This window comes from Podarcis liolepis, assembly GCF_965112155.1.
Source record: "Podarcis liolepis genome assembly, chromosome: 6".
NCBI lineage: Eukaryota > Metazoa > Chordata > Lepidosauria > Squamata > Lacertidae > Podarcis > Podarcis liolepis.
Window position 1 is genome coordinate 96,022,006 of NC_139559.1, and position 8,882 is coordinate 96,030,887.

Sequence of the window (8,882 nt, forward strand, 5' to 3'; positions counted from 1 at the left end):
TGTCCGATGATATAAACTCTTGGCCTAATCTCTTGTTGACTAACACTTTCCTGTGGAGCCTAGTCACATGCGTTTCCTGCAAGCAGATAATGTCCAATTGCTCTTTCCTTAATATGTGAAATATTCTTCTCCTTTTTTCCGGGGAGTTACCACCGTTGATGTTCCAACTAAGAACCCAAAGATTGGAGACTGTTCATTGACAGCAGCAAGCGATCACTGAAATGTGTTCTGCTACACAACAGCAACCAGTTTGCCTCTATACCCCTGGCTCACTCGACTACAGTGAAGGAGAACTATGAAGCAGTGGAGTATGTGCTGGAGAAAATTGGTTATGGTCAGCATAAGTGGTTTATTTGTGTTGACCTGAAGATGGTGAACTTTTTGTTGGGACAACAGTCTGGCTTCAACAAGTACCCATGTTTTCTGTGCATGTGGGATAGTAGGGACAGTGCTCAGCATTACACGAAGAAGGACTGGCCTCTGCGGGAGGAATTGGTGCCTTGCAAAGAAAGGAACGTCATCAACGACCCTCTGGTGGACAGAGACAGAATACTCTTCCCACCGCTGCACATCAAGCTCGGCTTAATCAAGCAGTTCACCAAAGGCTCTGGACAAGGATGGTGACTGCTTCACTTGTGGCAGGATTGACCATGGAGAAGTTGAAAGCTGGCATCTTTGACGGTCCTCAGATCCGTCAGCTCATCAGAGATCCAGAGTTCCGAAACTCAATGAACGAAATGGAACTGGAAGCGTGGAAGGCATTTGTTCTGGTAGTGAAGAACTTTCTAAGCAACAATAAGGTCAGAAACTATGCAGAACTTGTCAACAACATGCTGACTGCTTTCAGAAACCTGGGCTGCAACATGAGCGTGAAATGCACTACCTATTTTCACATATAGACCGGTTTCCTGAGAACCTGGGTTCAATGAGTGACGAGCAGGGGGAGAGATTCCATCAGGACATGAAAGAGATGGAGACCAGGTATCAGGGTCGCTGGGACGCAGTCATGATGGCTGACTACTGTTGGACTCTGAAGAGAGACTTCCCTGCCGCTGAGCATTCCAGGAGTTCCAAAAAACGGAAGTTCAAGCCCTGAAGTTTGAAAAATGGTGAAGCAACATGCAACTTATGTGTACTTACCTTTCTCAATGCCCAGCATTCAGTTTACAGTAATCAATGTTTCTATCAGGTAATCAATAGATGTTGTTGGAAAAACATTATTTTCTCTTAAAAACATATTTAGGATGATATGTGTTGACAAAAATCAGCTGATAATGCCACAAAATGTAATCGATTTTGTCACAAGATCTGATTTTTTACAAATCAACAAAGCACAACAACCTGACCTGATGGAGAGAAACGGATGCCATTTCCTGATTCAGCAGTGCAAAAAGACCCTAAATCAATTGTAGAAATCTAGACAACATTCAAAAGGTAAAAAATTGTTGCCCAGTGTATAATTTAACATCTTTTGGGGGCAATTCCAAACCTGTTATTCCAAGAAGAAAGGCCTCTGGTTTCTTTATAAATGTATATTTCAACATTTTTTTCAATTCATTATAAATCTTTTCCCAGAAGTCTTTCACCTTGGGGCAGGTCCACCACATATGATAGAAAGTACCTTCGTTTTCTTTACATTTCCAGCAATGGTTATCACAGTTATGATAAATCTTTGCTAATTTAACTGGGGTCGGATACCATCTATACATCATTTTCATTATGTTTTCCTTTAGTACAGTACATGCAGTGAACTTGACCCCTTTCTTCCACAATCTTTCCCAATCCTCAAACATTATGTTATGTCCTACATGTCTTGCCCAATCTATCATCACTGATTTAACTTGTTCATCCTTCGTATGCCACTCTAACAATGGGAAATGTAGTGTTTTCAAAGCCCCCCCCCCAATGTTTCAGGGGGCATTCTCTGGGTGTTTGGTGCTGCTTTGGAGTGAATCAGATGACATTGGACCTTTGGAGAAATCGTGACCCTGTGGGTTAGGGCACTGACGCCTCATTTTTTTGGAGGGGGCGCCATAAAACGTGGGGTTTGCACTGCCATGGATCACAAAACGACTGCTGTTTTGTGCAAAGCTGGTAGACTGAGAAACTAGTATTTTATTTTTATTTTTAAAAAGATAAACTAAAGGTGTGTGCTTACAGGTAAACAGATACCAGTGTGCATGCCCATTATGACCTCAGGCAAGAATCAAGAAAATACAGGTGGTCCCTCTTAACTGACATTCTGAACTGAACAGAACTGAAGGGAGGGGCTGGTTCTGGAGCCAAGCTCTTTAGATTGGGTTTGGGTGGATGCGAAGAGGATGCCTCCAACTTCTTGGGCTTTGCTTCTCAACTTATTCTGCCTTCTGGGACCCCCCAGCCCAAGACCAACCACCTCTTGGATAGGTGAGCATGCAGATATTTTGGAATGTGAGTGTGGGGCAGGATGACCGCGTATGAAAGCTCATTTGAGCACAAGTGCTGGCCCCCCTTTTCTCTCCCATGGAGGCCCTGAACTGCCCAGCTCTTGGTTCAGGGCCAAAAAAGGGAGAGAAAAGGGAACCTCAGTTACTCTTTGACTTCTGAGGACAATGTCTCACACCCAGAGCCCCAAGACTTACGGCTGCTGCTCTAACAGCCTCAGGACATCCAAGGGATCATGAGCAAAGCACACAAGCCCTGCCCGCCAGATGTGAAGCACTCTCCTGAGAGAATTTGGGTTTTTTAACTGGCTGAACAGAGTTTCAGCCCTTGGGGAATTTGATTTCTTAAACATACACCTTCCCCTTCCTTGTGTCCCTGGGGAGAAAAGCCAGTCCTGCTTTCTTCCTTTGGTAATTTAATCAGAGGAAATAACTCTTTCAATGGTCTAATAGATTTGCTGAATCATGAATTCTGTACATGCACAGAGGCTATACCTCTTGAAACCCCAAAGATGGGCAAGATGGGGCATTTCTCTCCACCTGGCTCCACCGGATATTGCTAGTGGCCAATGAAAGCCCAAGCAGGGATTCCTAGTGGGGATGTTGCTGTGGTATAGTGGAGGAGCAGGGCCAGGGGGCTAACTTGGACACCTGAGAACACAAAAAAGCAGCAGCAAAACAACTACATATTTCCTTTTAAATGGGTCTCCCTGCTGAGTGTAAAGCATAGATCCTCATTTTTTAAGGGAAAAGGGAGAGAAGGCTTCTCCCAAAGTGTTAGAAGGCCACAAATAATGTAACAATAGAACAAAACAAATGTGCCGTTTCATGTGATACAGAATCCTATGTGCAAATCTGTTAGATTGAGAAATTTGTACTAAATAAGAAAAAAAAATTAAAGGTGTGTGCTTGCAGGTAAACAGATTGGAGATTTTCTGCAAGATCTTGTGAGATCTCATTGAAGTCTTGCAAGATGTCCAGGAGAGCAAAATATGTATTGAGATTTGGGAGAGATCTTGCATGCTCTTTCAGGGACCAAAGCCATCACTGCTGCAGCGCCAAAGGCAGGTGGCTAAGGGGTGGTGAGTGTCCCACGGGGCGAAATGGGATGTACCCCCCCCCCCTCAAGCTCAGGATTCCAGAACTAACAACTGTCAGTTGGGAGGGATGGAAGGCAAGGACCCACAGCCCAGGTGGGGCTCGCTAGCTTGGGGAGGAGGTGTGTGATTCCTCAGCTGGAGTAGATGCAGGACAGTTGAGGCTCACATGCCTCATCACCGCAAAAGCTATAACTGGAAAGCTGAATTATGATTTTCAAGTTTATACATTTCAATAATTTTGCAGTCATTTTAGCATTTCAAAACTTGACTTCCTTCCCCCTCTTTCTGCAGTTCTTTAAATTGATTCTTCATATCTTATGCATATCCAAATTACCTCAATTTCTTCATTTATGCATCTGCTTTAAATAGATAATCTTATTAAACTGCAGGTTATTCCAATAATCCTGCCAATGTTCTTATCTGTTTACAGTTTGTAACTATTCATTCAACCATTTCCATTCTTTAATAAAAAGTTTGTTCTCTTGCTCCTAGAAACGGTCAGCATGTGACAGAGGCCACATCCTGGGAACGGTTTGACTGGCCACCTAAACCAGGTGAGAGCAGCCAAAGAGTCTCAAATGCACAGGAACTTCCCCTGTGTGCAAAGACAGGCTCCAGCAGATTGAGCGGACAAGACCAAGCGTGGGCCCAGTGGTCAAGAAGGTGGTTTCTGCAATGCTGTGGAGGGAAGTGAGGGGCAGATGGGGCTCATCCACCTATAAAGATAGCCCATCGAAGAGAAGGAAAACTCTGATCCTAATTTGCCTTGTGGGATATCTTTGGGAGCTGAAAAGGCTAAGGAGTAAAGCCTACACAAATCTGGAGTGGAGTCCCTCAGGCGGTTGGATGGCGACGTTTACAACCCCTTCTGACATCTCCTGCAGCCCAACTGGTGCCTAACTCTGCTTTCCTTGGAGACACATCTGCAAGGCCAAGAGAGGGAGTCTTGTCATCTGGGAAGCCCAGGACCTCCAGACACACTGCCCAGTCTTGCTCCCTGGAGAGGTCACTTTGGGACTGCTGACACCGTTGCTTGACTTTTGACCTCACCCCCAGAGGCGCACTCCATTGCTTCTCAAGACAGACAAAAGACAGCATTAAAAAACTATTTGAAAGAATTTTATTTCATTCACAAAAGACAATCTGGCATGTGATTAGGACAGTGGTTTTCAGACAACGGGTGACACGTTTATTGATCCAGTTTGGAAGTCTCTGTCTTGTCTTCGCACATGCGCAGTTCCATCTAGGAGCAACAACAATGGAAGGAGCCAAACTGTCGACTCCTGCAGCGAGACTCAGGATTTCCACTCATGCTCACAAACGTAGGAAAAAGCACCGCCTAGGATAAAAGGATGATCACAGAATAGCATGTTTGTAAAGGAACTTGATTAGAATAATAATGATGATGATGATTTTTATTTTATTTTTCTATTTGGGTTTGTGGGGAAGGGGGGAACTGGGTCTTGGTGGGGAGGGAGATCTGTGCTGGAGTTGCTGGCCTCATTGCTGTCGCTGCCCGGAAGAGAGAAGAAGAGAAAATATTTTTAATCTTTCCATTTCTTATTCTGTTGACAACCCATCTTTCCTTCAAGGATCTCCAGGTGGCTTACGCTATTCTCCCTTTCTTTAATTATATTTACTTCCTCATTCCATTTCTCTTCCAATATCTCTTCCTCCTCCTCCTCGCAGACCAGGGGGTGGATTTTAGGGGCACGACAGCAGGAGGCCAGCAGCTCACACAGCCTGCCACACTGGCCATTCTCTCTTTCAACAGCCTTGGAGAACAACTGAGTAGGCATCTAGAGCATCAACTGAACAGGCATGTGGATCAGCTAGTCACTGGGCACAGTCTATTCTTTTGGAGGGGGCTTTCCCCAGTTTCCATTTATAAGAAGTTTGAAAGGTTGCCTCTTTATCAAGTCTGTTTCCTTGTGACGAGAGACCACACTGGAGACTCAGTGTTTTTGAAATATATCAAGGTAAAGGGACTCCTGACCATTAGGTCCAGTCGTGGCCGACTCTGGGGTTGCAGCGCTCATCTCGCTTTATTGGCGGACCGGTCATGAACAGCTTCCGGGTCATGTGGCCAGCATGACTAAGCTGCTTCTGAACCAGAGCAGCGCACGGAAACGCCCTTTACCTTCCCGCCGTAGTGGTACCTATTTATCTACTTGCACTTTGACGTGCTTTCGAACTGCTAGGTTGGCAGGAGCAGGGACCGAGCAACGGGAGTTCACTCTGTCGTGGGGATTCGAACCGCCAGCCTTCTGATAGGCAAGTCCTAGGCTCTGTGGTTTAACCCACAGCGCCACCAGCATCCCTATTATTTATTTATTTAGATACTTGGGTTTGGAGCGAAGGGAGAACTGGGTCTTGGAGAGGCGTAGAGCTGTACTGGAGCTGCTGTCCTCACTGCTATCGCTGCCTGGAAGAGAAATGAAGAGAAATGAAGAGAAATGAAGAGAAATGAAGAGAAATGAAGAGAAATGAAGAGAAATGAAGAGAAAAAATTCTTGATTTTTTCATTGATTACTACATTGATGGCCCATCTTTCCTGCAAGGATCTCCAGGTGGCTTGCGTTATTCTCCCTTCCTCCCTTCCTCATCCCATCCCTGAACTCTTCTTGAATCAGTGAGCTGCCTCCCCCCATCCCAGTGATCCAGATTCTCTCTGGCCTCCCTGTTCCTCAAGAACAAAGATCAACACTCCCCATCTATAGATCGGTGGCATCCATCCCCTGGTCGCTTGGTCTTACATAAATTGTTTTCACCTTCACTAAAGATTCCTTCTGATCTTCATAACCATCACTTCATCCTCCCATTTCTTTTCCAATATCTCTTCCTCCTCCTCCTCACAGACCAGGGGATGGATCTTTGGCACGTGACAGCAGGAGACCAGCAGCTCACGCAGCCAATCTTTATAAACTAATCTAACCATGACTAGGTTCCCTATGTTTCTGAATCTTGAGGGATAGTAAAAGAAACAGAATGCAGAAGGAATTAGGAATCCTACTTATACTTTATATGAAGAAAGTCTCTTCATTACACCAGAAAACGTATTTCCTTTCTCACAAACTACCTCCTCAAGCTAAAGATGCTCATCTTTAATTTTATAGTCCCTTTCCTCTTTTGTGCAGTTCTGCCCCTCCTTTCGCCACTTTTCTTCTCTTCCCGATTCTCCAATTAGTCCAGCCGTTTCTCCTAGACCACGCTATGCCATCTTTGCCATCTTTATAGGTTAGTGTTTAATATAAGTTCAATATTAAAAGTGTTGCCTTCTCTTTTACCTTTGTTTTCCAGTAACTTCCACACTTTTACCACAAACAGCGCTGACAATCCAAGTCTTTTAACTCAGTCTCTTTTGCTGGGCTCACGCCACTTCAAAGTAAAAAACAAGTTAAGTCCTTGAATTCCGCTTCTTTTAATGGGCTAGTACTCCTGCTGCAGAGTGAAATTTGAATCTGTCTTCCTTTTCTTACTGGTACTTGTTAGAGAAATCTTTGCTTATGCTTACGTATAATGAGAAAGATTTCCAATATGTTTAAGATAAAATCTCCCGTTCTTTACTCTTTATGTGCTAGTCTTTTAGGTCTGTTTCTGAGCAGTTCAGTTTGTATAAATAAGTCTCACAGACCCTCTTCTCCTCAAGCTCTCCTTGTTAGCTGCCGTTCTTACCCTTTGGGACTTTGAGGCTTGCTGCTGAGGATTGCTCGTGTCCTTGCGTCTAGGTACTCTCTGTCGACTCACCTCCTGGTTAGGACGTGGGCTTCGAAGGGTTCCTTTTTTGACGCTGCCGGACAATGTCAGCCCTGGGCCACGCCCAGAGCCTTTTTGGGGGTCGTGTAGCCTCCGCGTTGCCCCCCAAAGTTCCCTCTAACAGCTGCTAGGTGCGGAGAACCCGCGAAGCACATCCACAACGGAGGGCGGAAAAACCGGAAGCCCTTACATACCAGGTTTGGGAGGGGGATTTGGTCTGCGATAGGCTTTTTCCGTAGGGACACGGGTGGCCACAGAGCCTAGGGCTTGCTGATCAGAAGGTCGGCAGTTCGAATCCCCGCGACGGGGTGAGCTCCCGCTGCTCGGTCCCAGCACCTGCCAACCTAGCAGTTCGAAAGCACAAAGTGGAAGTAGATAAATACCGTATTTTTCGCTCTATAAGATTCAATTTCCCCCCTCCAAAAATTAAGGGGAAATGATCAAAGCAGCAGAAATAAGAGATGATTGGATCCCTTTAAGAGCTCAAAGCATGGGTACCCCCAACAAAAATTTAAAATTCGGTTTCGTAATTTGGAACTAATGTGATTTGAATGGTTTGCTAATAAAAAATATATTTAAAAAAAACAAAAATTAAGGGAAAATTTGTGTGCGCCCTATGGAGTGAATGCAGGCTGCGCAGCTAAGCCCAAAGCCAGAGCAGGCAGAAGGACCGCTGCACAGCGCTCCGTCTCGCTGTTCTAGCTTGGAGTTAGCTGCGCAAAGCCTCCGCAGGACAGCGGGGTGCCTTCACCCCGCTGCTCTGCAGAGGCTTCAAAGGCTGCACTCCGTTGGCTTCAGGCAGCTATCCACAAGCTTTCGGAGCGCAGCAGGAGTTCCCGCTGTACTTCGAAGGCTTGCGGATAGCCACCTGAAGTCACCTAGCAGTTCAAAAGTGGAAGTAGATAAATACCGTATTTTTCACTCTATAGGACACACTTTTCCCCCTCCAAAAATTAAGGGAAAATGATCAAAGCAGCAGAAATAAGAGATGATTGGATCCCTTTCTGAGCTCGAAGCATGGGTACCCCCAACCAAAATTTAAAATTCGGTTTTGTAATTTGGAACTATTGTGATTTGATTGGTTTGCTAATAAAAAATATATTATAAAAAAAACAAAAATTAAGGGAAAATTTGTGTGCGCCCTATGGAGTGAATGCAGGCTGCGCAGCTAAGCCCAAAGCCAGAGCAGGCAGAAGGAGCGCTGCGCGGTACTCCGGCTCACTGTTCTAGCTTGGGGATGGCTGCACAAAGCCTCCGCAGGGCAGCGGGGTGCCTTCACCCCGCTGCTCTGTGGAGGCTTCAAAGGCTGCACTCTGGGGGCTTCAGGCAGCTATCCGCAAGCCTTCCAAGCGCAGCAGGAGTTCCCGCTGCACTCAGAAGGCTTGCGGATAGCCGTCTGAAGCCTGGAGAGCGAGAGGGGTCGGTGCACAGTTTTCCCTCTCTGCGCAGCGCCCCTTCAGCGAAGCGGGAGGAGAAATGGAAGGGGCTCCATTTCTCCTGCCGCTTCGCTGAAGGGACAATGAGCAGAGAGGGAGAGAATCCCCCCCCCCCGTTCTCCCCCTCCTATAATCCGGTGTGTCTTATGGTCCGGTGCGTCCTATAG

The 8,882-nt window shown here is 45.9% G+C and overlaps 1 long non-coding RNA gene across 1 annotated transcript; it reads left to right on the top strand.

Annotated features, from left to right (window-relative positions):
* Nucleotides 1–2,297: 2,297 nt before the first annotated feature.
* On the top strand, nt 2,298–4,941 carry LOC310708411. The gene is made up of 2 exons (XR_014527010.1): nt 2,298–2,406; nt 4,016–4,941. It is a non-coding gene; the product is annotated as an uncharacterized lncRNA (long non-coding RNA).
* The last annotated feature ends 3,941 nt before the right edge of the window (nt 4,942–8,882 follow it).